The 24,546-nt window shown below is 39.4% G+C and overlaps 2 protein-coding genes across 3 annotated transcripts in view; one reads left to right on the top strand and one right to left on the bottom strand.

Annotated features, from left to right (window-relative positions):
- Positions 1-24,546, bottom strand: part of CENPP (centromere protein P) — a 232,136-nt gene that overhangs the window by 28,090 nt on the left and 179,500 nt on the right. The gene's annotated exons all lie outside the window — the stretch shown is intronic.
- Positions 8,052-24,546, top strand: part of ECM2 (extracellular matrix protein 2) — a gene marked incomplete at its 5' end in the record, with an annotated part of 56,378 nt that continues 39,883 nt past the window's right edge. The window contains one exon of the mRNA XM_082634908.1: positions 8,052-8,097. The remainder of the gene's footprint in view (positions 8,098-24,546) is intronic.

Raw genomic sequence — 24,546 nt, 5'->3', positions numbered from 1 at the left:
TGGTGAGAGTGGGCAACCTTGTCTTCTTCCTGATCTTAGTGGAAATGGTTTCAGTTTTTCACCATGGAGGACGATGTTGGCTGTGGGTTTGTCATATATGGCCTTTATTATGTTGAGGAAAGATCCCTCTATGCCTACTTTCTGCAGGGTTTTTATCATAAATGGGTGTTGAATTTTGTCGAAAGCTTTCTCTGCATCTATTGAGAAGACCATATGGTTTTTCTCCTTCAGTTTGTTAATACGGTGTATCACATTGATTGATTTGTGTATATTGAAGAATCCTTGCATTCCTGGAATAAACCCCACTTGATCATGGTGTATGATCCTTTTAATGTGCTGTTGGATTCTGTTTGCTATTTTGTTGAGGATTTTTGCATCTATGCTCATCAGTGATATTGGCCTGTAGTTTTCTTTCTTTGTGACATCCTTGTGTGGTTCTGGTATCAGGGTGATGGTGGCCTCGTATAATGAGTTTGGGAGTGTTCCTCCCTCTGCTATATTTTGGAAGAGTTTGAGAAGGATAGGTGTTAGCTCTTCTCTAAATGTTTGATAGAATTTGCCTGTGAAGCCATCTGGTCCTGGGCTTTTGTTTGTTGGAAGATTTTTAATCAGTTTCAATTTCAGTGCTTGTAATTGGTCTGCTCATATTTTCTATTCTTCCTGATTCAGTCTTGGCAGGTTGTGCATTTCTAAGAATTTGTCCATTTCTTCCAGGTTGTCCATTTTATTGGCATAGAGTTGCTTATAGTAATCTCTCATGATCTTTTGTATTTCTGCAGTGTCAGTTGTTACTTCTCCTTTTTCATTTCTAATTCTATTGATTTGAGTCTTCTCCCTTTTTTTTTTTGATGAGTCTGGCTAATGGTTTATCAATTTGGTTTATCTTCTCAAAGAACCAGCTTTTAGTTTTATTGACCTTTGCTATCGTTTCCTTCATTTCTTTTTCATTTATTTCTGATCTGATCTTTATGATTTCTTTCCTTCTGCTAACTTTGGGTTTTTTTCTTTTTTGTTTCTCTAATTGCTTTAGGTTTAAGGTTAGGTCGTTTATTCGAGATGTTTCCTGTTTCTTAAGGTAGGATTGTATTGCTATATACTTACCTCTTAGAACTGCTTTTGCTGCATCCCATAGGTTTTGGGTCGTCGTGTCTCCACTGTCATTTGTTTCTAGGTATTTTCTGATTTCCTCTTTGATTTCTTCAGTGATGACTTCGTTATTAAGTAGTGTATTGTTTAGCCTCCATGTGTTTGTATTTTTTACAGATCTTTTCCTGTAATTGATATTTAGTCTCATAGTGTTGTGGTCGGAAAAGATACTTGATACAATTTCAATTTTCTTAAATTTACCAAGGCTTGATTTGTGATGCAAGATATCATCTATCCTGGAGAACGTTCCATGAGCACTTGAGGAAAATGTGTTGTTTTTGGATGGAATGGCCTATGAATATCAAGTAAGTCCATCTTGTTTAATGTATCATTTAAAGCTTGTGTTTCCTTATGTATTTTCATTTTGGATGAGCTGTCCATTGGTGAACGTGGGGTGTTAAAGTCCCCTACTATGAATGTGTTACTGTCGATTTCCCCTTTTATGGCTGTTAGTATTTGCCTTATGTATTGAGGTGCTCCTATGTTGGGTGCATAAATATTTACAATTGTTATATCTTCTTCTTGGATTGATCCCTTGATCATTATGTAGTGTCCTTCTTTGTCTCTTCTAATAGTCTTTATTTTAAAGTCTATTTTGTCTGATATGAGAATTGTTACTCCAGCTTTCTTTTGGTTTCCATTTGCATGGAATATCTTTTTCCATCCCCTCACTTTCAGTCTGTATGTGTCTCTAGGTCTGAAGTGGGTCTCTTGTAGACAGCATATATATGGTCTTGTTTTTTTATCCATTCAGCCAGTCTGTGTCTTTTGGTGGGAGCATTTAATCCATTTACATTTAAGGTAATTATCAATATGTATGTTCCTATTCCCATTTTCTTAATTGTTTTGGTTTGTTATTATAGGTCTTTTCCTTCTCTTGTGTTTCTTGCCTAGAGAAGATCCTTTAGCATTTGTTGTAAAGCTGGTTTGGTTGTGCTGAACTCTCTCAGCTTTTGCTTGTTTGTAAAGGTTTTAATTTCTCCATCAAATCTGAATGAGATCCTTGCTGGGTAGAGTAATCTTGGTTGTAGGTTTTTCTCCTTCATCACTTTAAATATGTCCTGCCAGTCCCTTCTGGCTTGCAGAGTTTCTGCTGAAAGATCAGCCGTTTACCTTATGAGGATTCCCTTGTGTGTTATTTGTTGTTTTTCCCTTGCTGCTTTTAATATGTTTTCTTTGTATTTAATTTTTGACAGTTTGATTAATTTGTGTCTTGGCGTGTTTCTCCTTGGATTTATCCTGTATGGGACTCTCTGTGCTTCCTGGACTTAACTATTTCCTTTCCCATATTAGGCAAGGTTTCAACTATAATCTCTTCAAATATTTTCTCAGTCCCTTTCTTTTTCTCTTCTTCTTCTGGAACCCCTATAATTCGAATGTTGGTGCGTTTAATGGTGTCCCAGAGGTCTCTGAGACTGTCCTCAGTTCTTTTCATTCTTTTTTCTTTATTCTGCTCTGCAGTAGTTATTTCCACTATTTTATCTTCCAGGTCACTTATCCATTCTTCTGCCTCAGTTATTCTGCTATTGATCCCTTCTAGAGTATTTTTAATTTCATTTATTGTGTTGTTCATCGTTGCTTGTTTCATCTTTAGTTCTTCTAGGTCCTTGTTAAATGTTTCTTGCATTTTCTCTATTCTATTTCCAAGATTTTGGATCATCTTTATTATCATTATTCTGATTTCTTTTTCAGGTAGACTGCCTATTTCCTCCTCATTTGTTAGGTTTGGTGGGTTTTTATCTTGCTCCTTCATCTGCTGTGTGTTTTTCTGTCTTCTCATTTTGCTTATGTTACTGTGTTTGGGGTCTCCTTTTTGCAGGCTGCAGGTTCGTAGTTCCCGTTGTTTTTGGTGTCTGTCCCCAGTGGCTAAAGTTGTTTCAGTGGGTTGTGTAGGCTTCCTGGTGGAGGGGACTAGTGCCTGTGTTCTTGTGGATGAGGCTGGATCTTGTCTTTCTGGTGGGCAGGTCCACATATGGTGGTGTGTTTTTGGGCGTCTCTGGACTTATTATGATTTTAGGCAGCCTCTCTGCTAATGGGTGAGGTTGTGTTCCTGTCTTGCTAGTTGTTTGGCATAGGGTGTCCAGCACTGTAGCTTGCTGGTCGTTGAGTGAAGCTGGGTGTTGGTGTTGAGATGGAGATCTCTGGGAGATTTTCACCATTTGATATTACATGGAGCTGGGAGGTCTCTTGTGGACCAGTGTCCTGAAGTTGGCTCTCCCACCTAAGAGGCACAGGACTGACTCCTGGCTGCATCACCAAGAGCCTTTCATCCACATGGCTCAGAATAAAAGGGAGAAAACGTAGAAAGGACGAAAGAGAATAAAAGAAAATAAAGTAAGGTAAAATACAATAAAGTTATTAAAATAAAAAAATAATTATTAAGAAAAAAATTTTTTCAGGTTAAAAAAAAAGGACAGACAGAACCCTAGGAGAAATGCTGAAAGCAAAGCTATACAGACAAAATCTCACACAGAAGCATACACATACACACTCACAAAAAGAGGAAAAGGGGAAAAAATAATAAACCTTGCTCTCAAAGTCCATCTCCTCAATTTGGGATTATTTGTTGTCTATTCAGGTATTCCACAGATGCAGGGTACATCAAGTTGATTGTGGAGATTTAATCCACTGCTCCTGAGGCTGCTGGGAGAGATTTCCCTTTCTCTTCTTTGTTCGCACAGCTCGCGGTGTTCAGCTTTGGATCTGGCCCCGCCTCTGCGTGCAGGTCGCCAGAGGGCGTCTGTTTTTCGCTCAGACAGGACGGGGTTAAAGGAGCAGCTGCTTCGGGGGTCTGGCTCACTCAGGCCGGGGGTAGGGAGGGGTACGGAGTGCGGGGCGAGCCTGCGGCGGCAGAGGCTGGCATGACGTTGCACCAGCCTGAGGCACACCGTGCGTTCTCCCAGGGAAGTTGTCCCTGGATCCCGAGACCCTGGCAGTGCCGGGCTGCACAGGCTCCCTGGAAGGGAGGTGTGGACAGTGACCTGTGCTCGCACACAGGCTTCTTGGTGGCGGCAGCAGCCTTAGCGTCTCATGCCCGTCTCTGTGGTCCGTGCTGTTAGCCGTGGCTCCCGCCCGTCTCTGGAGCTCCTTTAAGCAGCGCTCTTAACCCCCTGTCCTCGCACACCAGGAAACAAAGAGGGAAGAAAAAGTCTCTTGCCTCTTCGGCAGGTGCAGACGTTTTCCCGGACTCCCTCCCGGCTAGCCGTGGTGCACTAACCCCTTCAGGCTGTGTTCATGCCGTCAGTCCTCTCCCTGCGCTCCAACCCGAAGCCCGAGCCTCAGCTCCCAGCCCCGCCCGCCCTGGCGGGTGAGCAGACAAGCCTCTCCGGCTGGTGAGTGCTGGTTGGCACCAGTCCTCTGTGAGGGAATCTCTCCGCTTTGCCCTCCGCACCCCCGTGGCTGTGCTCTCCTCTGCGGCTCTGAAGCTCCCCACTCCACCACCCGCAGTCTCCAGCCGCGAAGGGGCTTCCGGTGTGTGGAAACCTTTCCTCCTTCACGGCTCCCTCCCACTGGTGCAGGTCCCGTCCCTATTCTTTTGTCTCTGTTTATTCTTTTTTCTTTTGCCCTACCCAGGTACATGTGGAGTTTCCTGCCTTTTGGGAGGTCTGAGGTCTTCTGCCAACGTTCAGTAGGTGTTCTGTAGCAGTTGTTCCACGTGTAGATGTATTTCTGGTGTATCTGTGGGGAGGAAGGTGATCTCCGCGTCTTACTCTTCCGCCATCTTCCCCCTCTCTCCTACACTACATCTTCTTTATCCATTCATCTGTCGATGGACATTTAGGTTGCTTCCATGTCTTGGCTACTGTAAACAGTGCTGTTATGAATACTGGGGTGTATGTATCTTTTCGAATTAGAGTTTTCTCTGCTTATGTGCTCAGGAGTGGCATTGCCGGATCATATGGTAACTCTGTTTTTAGTTTTGTAAGAACCTCCTTACTGTTTTCCATAGTGGCTGCACCAATTTACATTCCCACCGTGTAGGGGAGGGTTTGCTTTTCTCCACACCCTCTCCAGCATTTGTTATTTGCAGACTTCTTAGTGATGGCCATTCTGACTGGTGTGAGGTGATACCTCATTGTAACTTTGATTTGCATTTCTCTAATGATTAGCAATATTGAGCATCTTTTCATGTGCCTCTTGGCCATCTGTATGTCTTCTTTGGAGAATGTCTATTTAGGTCTTCTGCCCATTTTTTGACTGGGTTGTTTGTTTTTTTGTTATTGAGTTGTATGAGCTGATTGTAGATTTTGAAAATTAAGCCCTTGTGCATTACATCATTTGAGAGTATTTTCTCCCAGTCCGTACATCATCTTTTCATTTTGTTTATGGTTTCCTTTGCCGTGCAAAAGTTTGGAAGTTTAAGTCCCATTTGTTTATTTTTGCTTTTATTTCTATTACCTTGGGAGACTGACCTAAGAAAACATTGCTATGATTTATGTCAGAGAATGCATCACCCAGATACCAAAACCAAAGATGCTACCAAAAAGAAAATTACAGGCCAATATCTCTAATGAATATAGATGCAAAAATTCCCAACGAAATATTAGCAAACTGAATCCAATAACACATAAAAAAGATCATACACTACAATCAAGCTGGATTCATCCCAGGGTCACGAGGATGGTTCAACATATGCAAATCAATCAATGCAATACACCATATTAACAAAAGAAAAGAAAAAAGCACAAAGGATCATCTCAATTGATGCAGAAAAAGCATCTGATAAAATTCAACATCCATTCATGATAAAAAATCTTACCAAAGTGGATACAGAGGGAACATATCTCAACATAATAAAAGCTATTTATGACAAACCCACAGCCAACAAAACAGTGAACAGTGAAAAGCCTTCCCACTAAAATCTGGAACAAGACAAGGATGCCCAATCTCACCGCTTCTATTCAACATAGTATTGGAAGTCCTAGCCACAGCAATCAGACAAGAGAAAGAAATAAACCAATCCCTTTTAAAATCACATCAAAAAAAAAAAAAAAAAACCACTTAGGAATACACCTGACCAAGGAGGTGAAATACTGAGAACTATAAAACATTATAAAGGAAACTGAAGATGATTCAAAGAAATGGAAAGATATACCATGCTCCTGAATTGGAAGACTTAATTTTGTTAAAATGGCCATTCTACCCAAAGTAATCTAGTGATTTAATGCGATCCCTATCAAATTACCCATGACATTTTTCACAGAGCTGGAACAAATAATCCTAAAATTTATATGGAACCATAAAGGACCCAGAATTGCCAAAGCAATCCCGAGGGAAAAGAACAAAGTTGGAGGCATAACCCTCCTAGACTTCAGACAATACTACGAAGCTACAATAACCAAAACAGTAGTATTGGCACAAAAACAGACACATGGATCAATGGAACAGAATAGAGAGCCCAGAAATAAACCCACACACCTATGGTCAATTAGTCTTCAACAAAGGAGGCAAGAATATAAAATGGGAAAAAGACAGTCTCTTCAACAAGTGGTGCTGGGAAAGTTGGACAGCTGCATGTAAATCAATGTAGTTATAACACACCTTCACACCATGCACAAAAATAAACTCAAAATGGCTTAATGACTTTAACATAAGACATGTCACCAGGAATTCCCTGGTGGTCCAGTGTTTAGGACTCTGCACTTCCAATGCAGGGGGTGCGGGTTTGATCCCTGGTCAGGGAACTAAGATCCCACATGCCGTGCAGCACAGCCAAAAAAAAAAAAAAAAAAAAAAAAAAAAAAGAGAGACCGTAAAACTCCTAGAAGCAAACATTGGCAAAACATCCTCTAATTAGGTCTTGAAATACCCCCTACCCTCATAGAGAAATCTTCTCCCTCTCTTGAATTATTGTAATCGTTTCTTAAATGGAGCCCTGCCCCTAGACTTGATCCTTCCACTCACTTCATAAGCCAAACTACAGAGTTATCCATCTATTGATAAAATGCCAAACTGGTTATGCTCCTCTCCTGTGGCCTTTGGGTAAAGCTCCAAACCTCCAACACCCCTTTTAGAGCCCGTGGAGATTTGGCTGCTTCTCTCCTGCACTCAGTCCTCCACACCTCACAATCACTTTCGCTTCCCAAAAGATGCCAGTTTCATCGGGCCTTTCTCCTACACTATCCCCTCTGGATAGAATATTCTCTCTTACTTTATCCCTCTGTATCCAAACTCTTATTTAACTTTTAAGTTTCAGTTTAAATATGTCTATAGTCATATTTAATCTTAGGTTTGAGGTGACTCCTAGACATTGAAACAGATATGTCAAGAAAGCAGCTAGAAATTTCCAGCATACAGATGGTAATACAGATGATCAAACTCACCTGGAGAGAAATTATAGCTAGAGAAGAGGTTTCAGGCCTGAGATCAAGTCGATGAAGAGGAGGAATCAGCAAAGGAGATTATTAAGTGAGGCAAAGGAGTTGGGCTGTAAAAACCAAGAGATATGAGTGTTGGAAAGAGGGGAAGAATCATTTGTGCTGAATGTTGCTAAAAACTGCTCTGACAGCTCCAGATGGGTATCTCCTGCATATTTCCAATAACACCCCACAACCCAGCCACAGAAGTGATCATACTGTTTAATACCAAGGCAGCCATTTGTCTGATCCCTTAGTTAGAACTGACTTTAATTGACTGTAAGCAAGAACTTTGTCAACCTTATTTATCGTTATAGATTTCAGCAGTGAGCTCAAGATGCACTCAGTAAAAAAAAAACTTGTTGAATGACTTAATCACCGGCACACATACGTGTAAGTCCTCAAGGAATTTACATACATTTGGGGAAAACATATGGAAACCACTATTTATAATACAAAGCAGGGTGTAATCACTGCTGGCAAAGTAGTACAGCCAGCGTGCAATGGCTGAACTGTGGAACGGGAGAAAGCTTCCTGGAGAAGATGATACTGAAGTTAGGGACTGAAGAAAAGAGCAGGCTATCAGAAAGTGGAGGTTTGAGGTTCTTTTTTTTTTTAACATCTTTATTGGAGTATAATTGCTTTACAATGGTGTGTTAGTTTCTGCTTTATAACAAAGTGAATCAGTTATACATATACATATGTCCCCATATCTCTGAGGCTTGAGTTTTTAAAACGATAAAAAATTGTTGTTAATTACCCCATTGTGGCAAGACAGAGATTATTTACATATGTGCCTGTGAGTGGCAACACTCAAACTCTTCACTCTGGCAGAAATGCAGGGTAAAGATGAGCATTGTATTTTAAAATACTATTATTTATGCATTAGTTATCTCAACAGGGTATGACCATGGATAATTTTAGTCTTCTTTACATTTTCTAGCAATTTCTAAATTTACTATTCTGCTATAATTTGCAGAGAGGGGTTTAGTTTTATTCTTTTTAAGACCAGAGTCTCACCTGGGCAAATTGAGAAAAGAACTTAATTCAAAAACGATATCTTTGTACATAGACAAAGAAGTCAGTAATTTCCAGAATACTGTTCATAAAAATTCCACAAATCTTAGAAGAGTTTGAAAACTGCATTCACAAATCTGGCAGAATTAAAATTAAATTTCTGTTTAAAAATGGAAATACAACATAATAAATGAAGTTAACATTAATTTTTTTCCTACTCTTGGATGCTGAAAGATTCTAATGGAAATGAAAAAGATGAGATCACCCACCAGTAATGGGGAAAAAATGAGGCCATGGACAAACACACTATGTTTTGATTTATTAAACCGCAAGCAAGCTTCACTTTATCCCCCATGAGTGATGGCTTAACCGGTTGCCAAAGTCTTCTTTTCCACTAAATACCTTTGTAAATATTGTGGTTACTCTGATTTATAGCCATCTCCTTCAGACAGTGTATCAGTAGAAAAGAATCCCTTTCCCAACAAAGGTTAAAACTACCATATGTGTAATCGTCTCACAAACCTCATGCTAAGCATGGGTTTCAGGGTTTGCAAGAGGAAAATTATAGGAAAAAACCAGTTCTGGAGGCTGTGTCTGTGGTGACTCATCCCAAAATGGGAACACCATATCCAGAACGCCAGAGAGAAACACCTGAGTTGTCAACAGGGGACTTTTTTAAAGATAAGAACCTAGTCCCAGAGAAGGATGTGACTCACCCAGTCCTCCCTGGGAGGCAAGAGGCCAAGATGAATTCTAGCCCTGATGCCTCTGAAGTGACGTTTACCACGTCTGCTCTCCAAACACTCAGGCAATCTGGTTTTCATCTCGAAGGCGTCTGACTCCTATGGCTTTATGGGTGTGTGGAGCCATAATGGTGATGAGAGTCAGTTTCTGCTGATGTGGGCTGCAGAACATAGTTCTACCCATCCTTCCATTTCTGCTGGGGGAAGGAGCACTGCAGGGGCGAGCTGTAAAGTGACTCTAGGTTGACTGTTATGGAAAAAAAGAAATCAGACTAACTTGAAGTCACTCTTAGTTCTCCCATTTCTTAGCAAGTCAGGCAAATCATTTAACCCTGTGAAGCTTTAGTTTCCTCATTTAGCCTCTGTAATACTTCAGCTTTCTTCCTCTGTAAACTGGAGGATAACAAGGTACATCATTGGGTTGAAGGATTTATTGAGCACTGTGTCCAGCAGAGAACTAGGCATCTGGCACACAGTGGAACTAGTTAATGCTGCTGGTTCCTTTGTTTCTCTTCCATCCCCATCATGTTTAGGAACAGGAGAGGACCTGATGCTGCCAATGCACATACTAAAAATGTCTATTCCTGGGTTATTTTGCAACTCTACAAAACTAAGTGTTATAATAACATGCATTATATTTTTAGCTTTGAATGCACACTCTTATGGCAAAAAATGACTTACTGTAGTTTTTAAGAATGGAAATTAAACCATAAATACCAAATGTGATTTTCTTTGCACAAAATTTCTCCTCTACAAAATTTAACCTAAACTCTCTTGAACTCTTGTCAGAATATTACAAGTGTGAAGACAAGTTAGTTTGGATAAGCAAAACAATATCCTGGATATAGGGACATGATATAAACTCACATCTCCTTTCAAGCCTAAACTTAAATAAACATCTATAAAAAGCAGAGACAAAACCAAAATTTAAAACCCCTCTGAGCAGTAAAACCAGTAATAAGGTAAATCTTGCATTTCTGTATTTCCATGAGTTATCTACAATAAGGAATACAGGAGGAATAACAAGTTTTGGAGGGTAGATAGTATATCTTGTTCTTCTGGATGTGCTGATGCAATGTGTGGGAGAGATCTAAGCCAAGTTGAACAAATGGAAGTTGGCAATTTGAATATAAAGCTCAGGAAACAGTTTAGAGCTTAGAATAGATCTGTAGCTTATTGGTATATGTTAAAACAATGTGATTACTGCTCGTTTATGTTTGCTTAGTGGACGAACAAGATCGTGAGGGAGGGCAAGGACAGATAGAGAAGAGGGCTATGGAGGATGGGGAACATCAATATTTACAATGTGTAAGTATGTGGGGTGAGGGCAGTAAAAGATGAGAAAGAAAGTAAGAAAGATAGAAGTAAGAACAGACTGACTTCCAAGAATAGGGCAATCAATAAGAAAATGACAAAAAAAAAGAAGGCTGATTAGATAGCTTCTGGGGGCCACTGGACATTTGAGAGGACACTTTCACAACAACCATAAATGCCACAACAGAATCGCAGTAGTAGCAGAATTTGTTAAGGAACAAATGGGAAGTTGAATACTTGGAGGCATTTCCTGTAGATATTCTTTTAAGAAATTAAGGAGAAAATGGGAAGATAAAATAGATGGCAGTTTGAGGACAGCCAGACAGGATATAGTAAGATTCTTTCTGGCTTACAGAAGCTGAATATATTAGTAGGTGAAGAAGAACAAATTATGATTATGCAAAATGCCATGCTACTGATTCAAGGACAGCAAGATTCCATTGAGACACAGTCACTGCCATCATTGAACACCTGGGCATGAATGTCACACTCTCGAGACAGTTGAGTCATTTAGGTTTAGGTCATGAATACAGAAGAATGGATACCTGGGAGGTGTGAATTCATACACAAGACCAGACTGGCAAATATTAAAGGGCTCCTCCCGATCCACAGATAAGTTTATGAAGATGCTCTCTTCAGTCATGTATGAGAACCTACTTGCTTCTCACATATTTATTTGCTGTACTTTTTGTACCCAAATCAGATTATTTCAGAATAGTTTCCTTGATTTGTATTACACTACAGTAGCACTTCGCTTATCTCAAGAGCAAAGTACATTTAGAAACATACGAAATCACAGAGGACATCATTTTTGGGAATTGTGGTGTATCATGAAACCACTAAACCCAAGTCCTTACCATATGATTTCTCCACTCAGAATATTTTCTTCTCTGAAAACTATGGTTTCCACTCATGATATTTCTTGGTTTGTAATCCTAGCCCCACACTTAGACCTGGGTGAGAGTGTATCTCTGGAGTCTCTGAAATGGGCTCCACACTGGTCCTCCTCTGGCTCTCCCCTTCCCACTAAGCAAGGGCCCCACATGCTTTCTAACAGCTAGCACCTCCCCCTCAAGATCATGCTCTGGGCACGCACCTAACACCCCAGAGTTTCCTGCCCTAGTGTCTTTGTTTCCAGGGCCCATGCAGGCCTCTTCCCTGGCTCTATCACCCTAAGGACACACCCAGCTGCTAGTGTGAGCAAACTTAGGCCCAAAGGGTTTGCTTGTATGCAGGTGAGGAGGAACTTGGAAGCATGGGCTGGGTGTCCACACAAGCAGGTCAAAAATTGGGGCAGAACATGGCATGGGGTAGGAGGGAAATGGCCACCGTCCTGCTCCTTCCTGAGCCACCATATTCTTGTGGAGGCAAATTCTGAGAAGTTCAGCTTTCCAGGTAGTTATAAAGGATGCTGGACAGGGTAAGAGAATGGAGCCCCAAGATAATTTATTTAACTATTTCCTAGCTTGATTTATAATTTTGCTCATTTGTAATATCATATATGAACCTTCATCCGTACTCTTGCCTCAATCCCTTCATCCCTTCCAGCCTCCCCAAATGATTGTTCCTGCAGCACAACAGGAAATCAAACGAAGATGAAATGAAGAAATGATAGGCCCTAGGAACACTTGTTATATCAAATGTAACCTCTTATACTTTACTCAAATCTTAATACAAGGAATGGCACTAATTCATTAGATGTTTCCTCTTACCAAGACTCAGTGGGGACTTCCCTGGTGGTCCAGTGGTAAAGAATCCACCTTACAATGCAGGGGATGCAGGTTCGATCCCTCGTCAGGGAACCAAGATCCCACATGCCGTGGGGGCAATTAAGCTTGTGTGCCTCAACCAGAGCCCACGTGCCGCAAACTATAGAGCCCACGTGCTCTGGAACCTATGCACCACAACTACAGAGCCCACACGCCCTGGAGCCTGTGAGCCACAACTAGAGGAGAGAAAACCCACATGCCACAACTAGAGAGAAGCCTGAGCACCACAGTGAAGAGCCCACGCATCACAGCGAAAGACCCTGTGTGCCTCAGTGAGGATCACACATGCCGCAACTAAGACCCAATGCAGCCCCAAATAAATAATAAAATAAATAGATAACAATCTTAAAAAAAAAAAGACTCGGCACCCCAACATCCTCAAGTGGCATCATTCATTCACTTGAGTTTGTCTCCACACCTAGAAGTAATGCAGAGAAACCCATCAATGTGTCCTCTGCCCGATGTGCTCAGCATGGGGTTGCAGGGTCTGTTCTAGAGATCTGGGAGTTCAAAGGAGAGATGCAGAATTAGTAGACTGGAGGACCCATGGACAGAGAATCTGACATAGAACTTGCCTCTGTCCATGTCATTTGTTTTACTAAGAATGGCCTCTGATCAAACTCTGCTCAGGGAGTGAGGGAAGTTCCTAGAGATGGGTGGACCTCTATGGTCCCTGTGGTCTGACAATGCCATCTTAAGAAGGCAGAATCAAAAGACACATGGAACCTTAGCATTAAAATGATATCATCGAGTCCATGTATCCCTGGGATAAATCCCACTTGATCATGGTGTACGATCCTTTTAATGTATTGTTGGATTCAGATTGCTAGTATCTTGCTGAGGATTTTTGTGACTATGTTCATCAGTGATATTGGCCTGTAATTTTCTTTTTTTTGCGGTATCTTTGTCTGGTTTTGGAATCACAGTGATGGTAGCCTCATAGAATGAGTTTGGGAGTATTCCTTCCTCTGTGATTTTTTGGGAATAGTTTCAGAAGGATAGGTGTTAACTCTTCTCTAAATGTTTGATAGAATTCGCCTGTGAAGCCATCTGGTCCTGGACTTTTGTTGGCTGGAGTTTTTTTTTTTTTTTTTTTTTTTTTGCCGCACTGCACAGCATGCGGGATCTTAGTTCCCGGACTAGGGATCGAACCCGCGCCCCTTGCAGTGGAAGCCTGAAGTCTTAACCACTGGACCACCAGGGAAGTCCCTGTTGGGAGTTTTTAAATCACAGTTTCAACATCAGTACTTGTGACTGGTCTGTTCATATTTTCTATTCTTGATTCAGTCTTGGGAGATTGTACGTTTCTAAGAACTTGTCCATTTCTTCCAGGCTGTCCATTCTTTTGGCATATAGTTGCTTGTAGTTGTCTCTTATGATCCTTTGTATTTCTGTGGTGTCCACTGTAACTTATCCTTTTTCATTTCTAATTTTATTGATTTGAGCCCTCTCCCTTTTTTCTGATGAGTCTGGCTAAAGGTTTATGAATTTTGTTTATCATTTCGAAGAACCAGCATTTAGTTTCATTGATCTTTCCTGCTGTTTTCTTCGTTTATATTTCATTTATTTCTGCTCTGATCTTTGTGATTTCTTTCCTTCTACTAACTTCGGGTTTTGTTTGTTCTTCTTTCTCTCATTGCTTTGGGTGTAAGGCTAGGTTGTTTATTTGTGATTTTTCTTGTTTCCTGAAGTAAGACTGTATTGCTACAAACTTCCCTCAGAACTGCTTTTGCCACGTCCCATAGATCATTGTGCTTTCGTTTTCATTTGTCGCTAGGTTATTTTTTGATTTCCTCAGTGATCCATTGGTTGTTTAGTAGCATATTGTTTAGCTCCACATGTTTGTGTTTTTTCACAGTTTTTTTCTTGTAGTTGATTTCTAATCTCATAGAGTTGTGGTTGGAAAAGATGCTTGACATGATTTCAATTTTCTTAAATTTACCGAGGCTTGCTTTGTGGCCCAGCATGTGATCTCTCCTGGAGAATGTTCCATGTGCACTTGAGAAGAATGTGTAATCTGCTGCTTTTGGATGGGGTGCTCTATAAATATCAATTAAGTCCATCTGGTCTAACATGTCATTTAAGGCCTGAGTTTCCTTACTGATCTTCTGCCTGGATGATCTGTCCATTGAGGAAAGTGGGGTGTTAAAGTCCCCCACTATTATTGTGTTACTGTTGATTTCTCCTTTTATGTCTGTTAACATTTGCCTTATATACTGAAGTGCTCCTATGTTGGGTGCATATATATTTACAATTGTTGTATCTTCTTGGATTGATCATTATGTAGTGTCCTTCTTTGTCTCTTGTAACAGTCTTTATTTTAAAGTCTATTTTGTCTGATACTAGTATTGCTACACCAACTTTCTTTTGATTTCCATCTGCATGGAATACCTTTCTCCATCTCCTTACTTTCAGCCTGTACGTGTCTCTAGATGTGAAGTGGGTTTCTTGTGGACAGCACGTATATGGATCTAGTTTTCAAATCCTTTCAACCAGTCTATGTCTTTTGTTTGGATAATTTAATCAGTTTACATAAGGTAATTATTAGTATGTTCTTATTGCCATTTCGTTCTTTTGGATTTGTTTTTGTAGGCTTTTTTTTCCTTTCCTGTTTTGTTTTCTTGTGATTTGATAACATTCTTTAGTGTTGTGTTTGGATTCCTTTTATTTATTTGTGTGTATACCTATTAAAGATATTTGATTTGTGGTTGCTATGAGGTTTTGATATAGCAGTCTATATATATACATAATTGTTTTAGGTTGCTGATCTCTTAATTTCAAATGCATTTCCAATATCCTGAATTTGTGCTCTCCTCTTCTCAAAATTGCTGGTTTTGATATCATATTTGTATGCAGATGATTTCCTACCTTTACTTTATGTTTGCCTTTACTGGTGAGCTTTTCCATTCGTAATTTTCTTGTTTCTAGTTTTTCAATATCCGTAAATCTATCAGTGTGATACATCACATCAACAAATTGAAGAATAAAAATCATATGATCATCTTAATAGATACAGAAAAAGATTTTGACAAAATTCAACACCAATTTATGATAAAAACTCTCCAGAAAGTAGGCATAGAGGGAACATATCTTAACATAATAAAGGCCATATATGACAAACCTACAGCTAACATCATAATCAACAGGGAAAAGCTGAAAGCATTTCCTCTAAGATCAGGAATAAGACAAGGATGTCCACTGTCACCACTTTTATTTGACATATTTTTGGAAGTCCTAGCCACAGCCATCAGAGAAGAAAAAGCAATAAAAGGAATCCAAATTGGAAAAGAATAAGTACAACTGTCACTGTTTGCAGATGACATGATACTATACATAGAAAATCCTAAAGATGCTGTCAGAAAACTACTAGAGCTCATCAATGAATTCAATAAAGTTGCAGGATACAATATTAATACACAGAAATCTGTTGCATTTCTATACACTAACAACAAGAGATCAGAAAGAGAAATTAAAGAAACAATCTCACTTACCATCACATCAAAAAGAATAAAATACCTAGGAACAAACATATCTAAGGAGATAAAATACCTGTACTCCAAAAACTACGAGACACTGATGAAAGAAATCAAAGATGACACAAACAGTTGGAAAGATATACCATGTTCTTAGATTGGAAGAATCAATATTGTCAAAATGAGTATACTACCCAGTCTACAGATTCAATGCAATCCCTATCAAATTACCAATGGCATTTTTCACAGAACTAGAACAAAAAATCTTAAAATCTGTATGGAGACACCAAAGACCCCCAAAATAGGCATATCAATCTTGAGAAAGAAAAACAGAGCTGGAGGAATCAGGCTCCCTGACTTCAGACTATACAACAAAGCTACAGTCCTGAAAACAGTATGGTATGGCACAAAAACAGAAATATAGATCAAAGGAACAGGATAGAAAGCCAGAAATAAACCCACACACCTATGGTCAATTAATCTATGACAAAGGAGGCAAGACTATACAATGGAGGACAGACAGTGTCTTCAATAAATGGTGCTGGGAAAACCAGACATCTACACATAAAAAAATGAAATTAGAACATTCTTTAACACCATACACAAAATTAAACTCAAAATGGATTAAAGACCTAAATGTAAGACTGGATACTATAAAACTCTTAGCAGAAAATGTAGGCAGAACACTCTGAGATAAATCGCAGCAACATCTTTTCTGAGCAGTCTCCTAGAGTAAAGGCTATAAAAGCAAAAATAAATAAATGGGACCTAATTAAACTCAAAAGCTTTTGCACAGCAAAGGAAACCACTGACAAAATGAAAAGACAACCCACAGAATAGGAGAAAATATTTGCAAACAATGTGACCAATAAGGGATTTGCCTCCAAAATTTACAAAGAGCTCATGCGGCTTAATATCCAAAAAACAAACAACCCAATCAAAAATGGGCAGAAGACCTAAATAGACATTTCTCCAAAGAAGATATACAGATTTCCAACAAACACTTGAAAGGATGTTCAACATCACTAATCATTACAGAAATGCAAATCAAAACTACAATGAGATATCACTTCACACCGGTCAGAATGGCCATCATCAAAACATCTACAGGGCCTCCCTGGTGGCGCAGTGGTTGAGAGTCCGCCTGCCGATGCAGGGGATACGGGTTCGTGCCCCGGTCTGGGAGGATCCCATATGCCGTGGAGCGGCTGGGCCCGTGAGCCATGGCCGCTGGGCCTGCGCGTCCGGAGCCTGTGCTCCGCAGCGGGAGAGGCCACAACAGTGAGAGGCCCGCATACCGCAAAAAGAAAAAAAAAAAAAAAAAAAAAAAAAAAAAAAAAAACATCTACAAATAATAAATGGTGGAGAGGGTGTGGAGAAAAGGGAACCCTCTTACCCTGTTGGTGGGACTGTAAATTGATACAGCCATTATGGAGAACAGGATGGAGGTTCCTTAAAAAACTAAAAATAGAACTACCATATGACCCAGCAATCCCACTACTGGACATATATCATGAGAAAAGCATAATTCAAAAAGAGACATGTACCACAATGTTCACTGTAGCACTATTTACAGTAGCCAGGACATGCAAGCAACCTAAATGTCCATCAACAGATGAATGGATGAAGAAGATGTGGCACATATATACAATGGAATATTACTCAGCCATAAAAAGAAATGAAATTGGGTTATTTGTAGTGAGGTGGATGGACCTAGAGTCTATCATACACAGTGAAGTAAGTCAGAAAGAGAAAAACGAGTACCATATGCTAACACATATATATGGAATCTAAAAAAAAAAAAAAGGTTCTGATGAACCCAGGGACAGGACAGGAATAAAGACACAGACATAGAGAATGGACTTGAGGACACGGGGAGGGGGAAGGGTAAGCTGGGATGAAGTAAGAGAGTAGCACTGATATATATACACTACCAAATGTAAAATAGATAGCTAGTGGGAAGCAGCTGCATAGCACAGGGAGATCAGTTTGGTGCTTTGTGACCACCTAGACGGGTGGGATAGGGAGGGTGGGAGGGAGATACAAGAGGGAGGGGACATGGGGGTGTATGTATGCATATAGCTGATTCACTTTGTTATACAGCAGAAACTAACACAAAATTGTAAAGCAATTATACTCCAATAAAGATGTTTAAAAAATACAAAAATGGAAGTATTTAGAATTAAATATATTAAAAGATGTATACAGTCTCTCAAAGAAACTTATAGAACATTACTGAACACAACTGCTTACTTGAAGGAACACCTACAGGTTAAATTTTTGATAATTTGGGCACAAAATGAAAAATGACATAATGGACTATAATGGATGGCATTTAAAAAAAAGAATCCATAAGTTCATGCTGATAGCAAAAACATTCAAAAGGAGGGTGGGAAGGATGGAAAGCTCTTCTTCACAAAAGAAAGCCACCAAATAAGAAGTGAATGATGGAATTTCAAACCACTGTTTCGCAACCTCCATAGTAAGAACTGATCATTAATGGATGCTAAAATCATTAGGTGAAAGATTATAGGGAACAGACTGTGTCATATAATGTCATCCAGTAGGTTATTTATTAATTTCAAAGGAAAAAGGTCCCTTTTCAAAGGTGAAATTTGGCAGACATCATCTTAGTGAGGAGATCAAACTTAACATCAGCAACAATGAGACATCAGATCAAGTATGTTCTGAGGTGAGCACTGAGCAGGGAACAGTACCTTTCATCCAATACATCTGCCAAAAACTTTAACCAAAATCTAATCATGAGGAAAGAATAACCTATCCAAGTTAAAGATTTACAAAACAATTTACAAAACGTTCTTAAAAAATGTCAATGTCATGAAAGACCAAAAAAGACCAAAAAAAAAAAAAAAAGAGAGAGAGAGAGAGAGTGAGAGAGAGAGAGAGAACTGGAGAACTGCTGCTTTAGACTGATGAGACTAAACATGTCAGGACTTCCCTGGTGGCGCAGTGGTTAAGAACTGGTGGGCTTCCTTGGTGGCGCAGTGGTTGAGAGTCCGCCTGCTGATGCAGGGGACATGGGTTCGTGCCCCGGTCCAGGAAGATCCCACATGCCACGGAGCAACTAGGTGGCACAGCTGCTGAGCCTGTGCTCTGGCACCTGCGAGCCACAACTGCTGAAGTCCGTGCGCCTAGAGCCTGTGCTCTGCAACAAGAGAGGCCACCTCAATGAGAAGCCCATGCACCGCAACGCAGAGTGGACTCCGCTCGCTGAAACTAGAGAAAGCCCGCACACAGCAACGAAGACCCAACACAGCCAAAAATAAATAAACAAATAAATAAAGATACATATCAACTAAATTTAAAAAAATGGGCAGAAGACCTAAATAGACATTTCTCTAAAGACAATATACAGATGGCCAAGGGGCACATGAAAAGATGCTCAACATCACTAATTATGAGAGAAATGCAAATCAAAACTACAATGAGATATCACCTCACAACTGTCACAATGGCCATCACCAAAAAATCTATACAATGAATGCTGGAGAGGGTGTGGAGAAAAGGGAACCCTCCTACATGGTTGGTGGGAATGTAGATTGGTACAGCCACTATGGAGAACAGTATGGAAGTTCCTTAAAAGCTAAAAATAAGAGTTACCAGATGATCCAGCAATCCTACTCCTGGGCATATATCCAGAGAAATCCATGGTTCGAAAGGATACAGGCACGGCAATATTCATTGCAGTGCTGTTTACAATAGCCAAGACATGGAAGCAACCTAAATGTCCATTGACAAATGAATGAATAAAGACGATGTGGTACATATATACAATAGAATATTACTCAGCCATTAAAAGAATGAAATAATGCCATTTGCAGCAACATGGGTGGAACTGGAGATTATCATACTAAGTGAAGTAAGTCAGACAGAGAAAGACAAATATGATATCACATATGCAGAATCTCAAAAAAATGATACAAATGAACTTATTTACCTAACAGAAACAGACTCACAGACTTCGAGAACCAACTTATGGTTAACAGGGGGGAAGAGTAGGGGAGGAGGGATAGATTGGGAGTTTGGGATTGACATGTACACACTGCTACATTTAAAACAGATAACCAGCAAGGGCCTACTGTATAGCACAGGGAACAGTGCTCAATATTCTGTAATAACCTAGGGACTTCCCTGGTGGTCAGTGGTTAAGACTCTGTGCTCCCAATGCAGGGGACCTGGGTTTGATCCCTGGTCAGGGAACTAGAGCTCACATACCGCAACTAAATATTCCACATGCCACAACTAAAGATCCTGCATGCAGCAACGAGGATCCTGCGTGCTGCAACTAAGACCCAGAGCAACCTAAATAAATTCTGTAATAACCTAAATGGGAAAAGAACTTGAAAATGAATAGATACATGTACAACGGAATCACTTTGCTGTACACCTGAAACAAACACAACATTGTTAATCAACTATGCTCCAATATAGAATAAAAATTAAAAAAAAGAAAATCCCTTAGCCCAGAAAAAAAATGATATCATCGAGTTCAGTGTCTGAGAATTACCTTCTGCAGCATTTCCAATAGAATGTCATCTGGTTTCTACTAGAATACTTTCAGTCTAGTGGACTCAGCATCTCAGTAGGCAGCTCAGTTGGACACTTCTAGTTATGAGAAAGGGCTTATGTTTTTTAAACTCAGCCCAAATCAGCCTGTCTGTATCATCTGTCCATTGATTTTGGTTCTAGTCTCTGGAGCACAGCAGAACAAGTCCATGGCCTGTTTTAATATCTACAGTTTCTTCTGTCTTTGTTCCTCAGTCCCTCTAATTCACCTGGCAGGGCCACTTCTCTCAAAAATCAAGTAGCCAAATGTGAATGAATTCTTGTGCTACTTTCTGTTCCATTGGGTCTATTGATTTTCCTTGTGTTATTACCAAACTGTCTTAATTACTGTAGCTTCTTATAATAAGACTTGATATTTAGGACAGAAAGTCCTTTAGCCTTGTTCTTCTTCAAGAATGGCTTGGCTATTCTTTGGTCTTTGTATTTCCATGTACATTTTAGAATTTGTCTAGTTTAATAAAAACAAAAAAATACATCTTTTTCTTTAATTCTCTAACCATAAAAAGACACAATTGATTTTTATTTATTAATTGTATACCTGGAAAACATGTTAGATGATTTAATAATTTTTCTGAAAGTTATTTCAGATTTTCTTTTTCTTTTTCTATTGAGGTAACATTGATTTTTAACATTATGTAAGTCCCATGTGTACAACATTATATTTCTACTCCTGTATACCCTGCAATGTGCTCACCACCGAAAATTTATTTTCCGTCTGTCACCACACAGTTGAGCCCCTTTACTCATTTCACTCTCCCCAACCCCTTCCCGCCACCATTTCAGATTTTCTATGTATACAACGATTTTCCCTGGGCTAATCAGAGATTTTTCCTTCTTTTACTTAATTTTCTTTTTAAATAAATTTATTTATTTGTTTTTGGCTGCGTTGCTGTGGGCTGGCTTTCTCTAGTTGTGAAGAGCGGGGGCTATTCTTTGTTGTGGTGCGTGGGCTTCTCATGTGGTGGCTTCTCTTGTTGTGGAGCACAGGCTCTAGGTGTGCGAGCTTCAGTAGTTGTGATGTGCGAGGTCAGTAGTTGTGGCTCATGGGCTCGAGAGCGCAGGGCTCAGTAGTTGTGGCCCACGGGCTTAGATGCTCCGCAGCATGTGGGATCTTCCTGGACCAGGGCTCGAACCGGTGTCCCCTGCACTGGCAGGTGGATTCTTAACCACTGTGCCACCATGGAAGTCCTTAATTTTCTACTTATACCTTTAAAACATTTTTTTCTTTTTCTTGCTTTACTGCACTGGCCAGGACCTTCAGTGGGCCTGCTTGTCTTATTCCCAGAAAGGGAAAACTTTCAATATTTCAACACTGAGTATTTTTTAATAATAGCTTTACTGAGATATAATTTATATATCATTAAATTCACCCTTTTAAAGTATACAATTTAGTGTTTTTAGTATTTTCATAGTTGGGAGCCATCATCACTACCTACTTTTGGAACATTTTGGTGACTCTATAAAGAAACCCTGTACCCATTAGCAGTCACTCCCCATCGTGCCATCCCAACTCTTACCCTCCTCACTCCAACAACCACTCGTCTACTTTCTGCCTGTATGGATTTGCCTATTATGGACATTTCATATAAAAGAGTCATACAATATGTGGCCTCTTGTGACTGGCTTCTTGCACTGAGCATAATCTGTTTGAGGTTCATCCATGTTGAACACGGATGCATCAGTGCTTCATTCCTTTTTATTGCTGAATAATATTCCATTGTAGAAACAGACCACACTTTATCCGTTCATCAGCTGATGGATATTTGAGTTGTTTCCACGTTTTGGCTGTTATGAATAGTGTAGCTACACAATTCAAAATTCGTGTACAAGTTTCCATGTGGATTTATGTTTCCACTTCTCTTGGGTATATAGCTAGGAGTGGAAGTATGTTGTTTTTTTGTAGATAACTCGGACAGACTAAGGAGTTCCCTTCTATTTTAGTATGGTAACAGCTTTTTCTCTCTTCCTTCTTTAAACATTAAGGTGACAAGATAATGTTTGGATTTTATCCTTAAATCAACCAGGTATTTCTTAAATAAACCTAGTGTAGTCATGATATATTATCCTATTTATATACTGCTAGATTTGGTTTGCTAATATTTTACTTTTTAAAAAATCTATGTTCACTAGTCAGACTGATCTATAATTTTCCTTTCTTGTAATGTCCTTGTCAGGTTGCAGAATGGTATGGTTATGCTGACCTTAAAGAATTGTTTGGTAGAATTTGTTGATTAATATAGGCCTATAGTATTCTTTGTGGGAAGGTTTGAAATTATGGATTCAATAGTAGACAATTCAGATTTTCTATTTCTTCTTCTGACAGTTTTATTAAATGGTCTTTTTCTAGGAAGTATCCATACTGTCTAAATTTGCTGGCATAAAGTTGTTTATAATATCCTCTTAAAATTTAACTGTTTTCACTCTGTAGTAATAGAAATTTTCCTAGTCCTCATACTGGTGACCTGTGCTTTTTCCCTTTCTCCTGCATCATTCTTGCTACATATTTTATTAGTTTTGCTAAAAAAATTTTTTTTGGCATTGTTGATCCTGTCTCCTGCATGAATTTTTCTATTTCACTGATATTTTTGCTTTTAATATTTTTGACAAACACCGCCAGGGCAAAAAGGTGCTCATGAACCCTCTCAGATCTAAACCCAGTGATTCCTTATGGTCTTTTTTTTAACCTCATCAACGATTTTAAGATGTTTTTAAATAGTGATCCAGTTTTTTTAGTTGTCTTTGATGGGAAGGTTGGTAGAATCATCCAATCCTCCATCCAGTATTGGATATAGAAAACTGAAAATTTTAACTGTGTATTTAAAAAGTTTATGCTACATATATATATTACCTATTCAAAAATACTAAAATCATTTAAAAAATAGTGGCAGGTAAATGGACATTTTACATATTTCCGGTGGGGGTATACATTACTAGAATGTTTTTGGAAAGCAATCTGGAAAAATGCACCAAAACTCAAAAAGGGGAAAAATCCAAATGTCCACTGATAGGGGAATGTATCATGGCATATTCATACATTAGTACTCCACTTAAATGTAAATATTCCTCTGAGAGGGTAAATTCAATGAAAGCAAATGAAGCACTGTCACACTTCAGTGTGAGTTAGCTGAAAAGGCATTTAACTATGGCACCAGGAAGGGATACAGAATAGGCCTGAAGCAAGATAAGACTCCCATTTCTGAGAGGGGAAACTTAGCTTTATCTGAGCAACTACACCCTTAAAAGAAAGAATAACTCATTGAAAATATTGAAAAGGTGACTTTACTCAAACATGTTTTGGAGTTGGAACCCATGCTGGCTGTGCTTGTAGCCTGGGCACTCAGGGACCTGTTGACACCCTGTTTGGTGACCAACACCAAACTCTGCAGAGTGGCTGTCAGAGCCAATGCTTTAGAACACAGTTATGGCTGCAGTAATAAAAAGGAGGAGAACACCAGTACCAGCATTTCCCATGTACTACTGTGGTTAACATAGTTTCTGCAGGACTCATGTAACAGTCCATTAACCCACAAGATTTTAGAGCAGGGACCTCAGAAACTGTATAATCTGGTTCTCCGCAACTTTGCCAATATTGCTATGATAATCTTGGCTATTCCTCTATGCTGCTATTTAAGTTTCTTCTTTTTCTGATTGTTTAAAGTTTTTTTTTTAAAAAAGTTATTCTTTTTTTTCTGATATGGTTATGAAAAGCTCAAAACATTATAAAAGTACAGAATTACATACTAAAATCTTCCCATAATTCCATCACCCAAAGATAACCACTAACAGTTTGTTGTTTATTTCTTTTAATTTGTTCTCTAGGAAGATGCTAAATTGTATACATTAAAAGAAGGGAACATAATTAGCACGTGTACTATTTTAAAATTTCTTTCTTCCTCTTGGTATATTGTGGACAATTTTGCATGTCTGTATAACAGTTACTTCAGTCTCTCTACGTAGCTTTATGGCAGCCTACTGTTCCCTATCAGTATATAACTGGTTAATTCCCCTTCCCCCTTGGGAACAATGCTTCAAAGTACTTTCCTAGAGGCACACTTGTGCAGAGAAAGATGTGTTTCTACAATGGATTCCTAGAAGTGAAATGCTGGGACAGAGTATAGCTATTGTTAATTTGTCCTGTTTC

Source organism: Mesoplodon mirus (assembly GCF_964341445.2).
Source record: "Mesoplodon mirus genome assembly, chromosome: 1".
Taxonomy (NCBI): Eukaryota; Metazoa; Chordata; class Mammalia; order Artiodactyla; family Ziphiidae; genus Mesoplodon; species Mesoplodon mirus.
The sequence above is the reverse complement of the archived record's forward strand: the minus strand, read 5'-3'. Positions and strand labels throughout refer to the sequence as shown.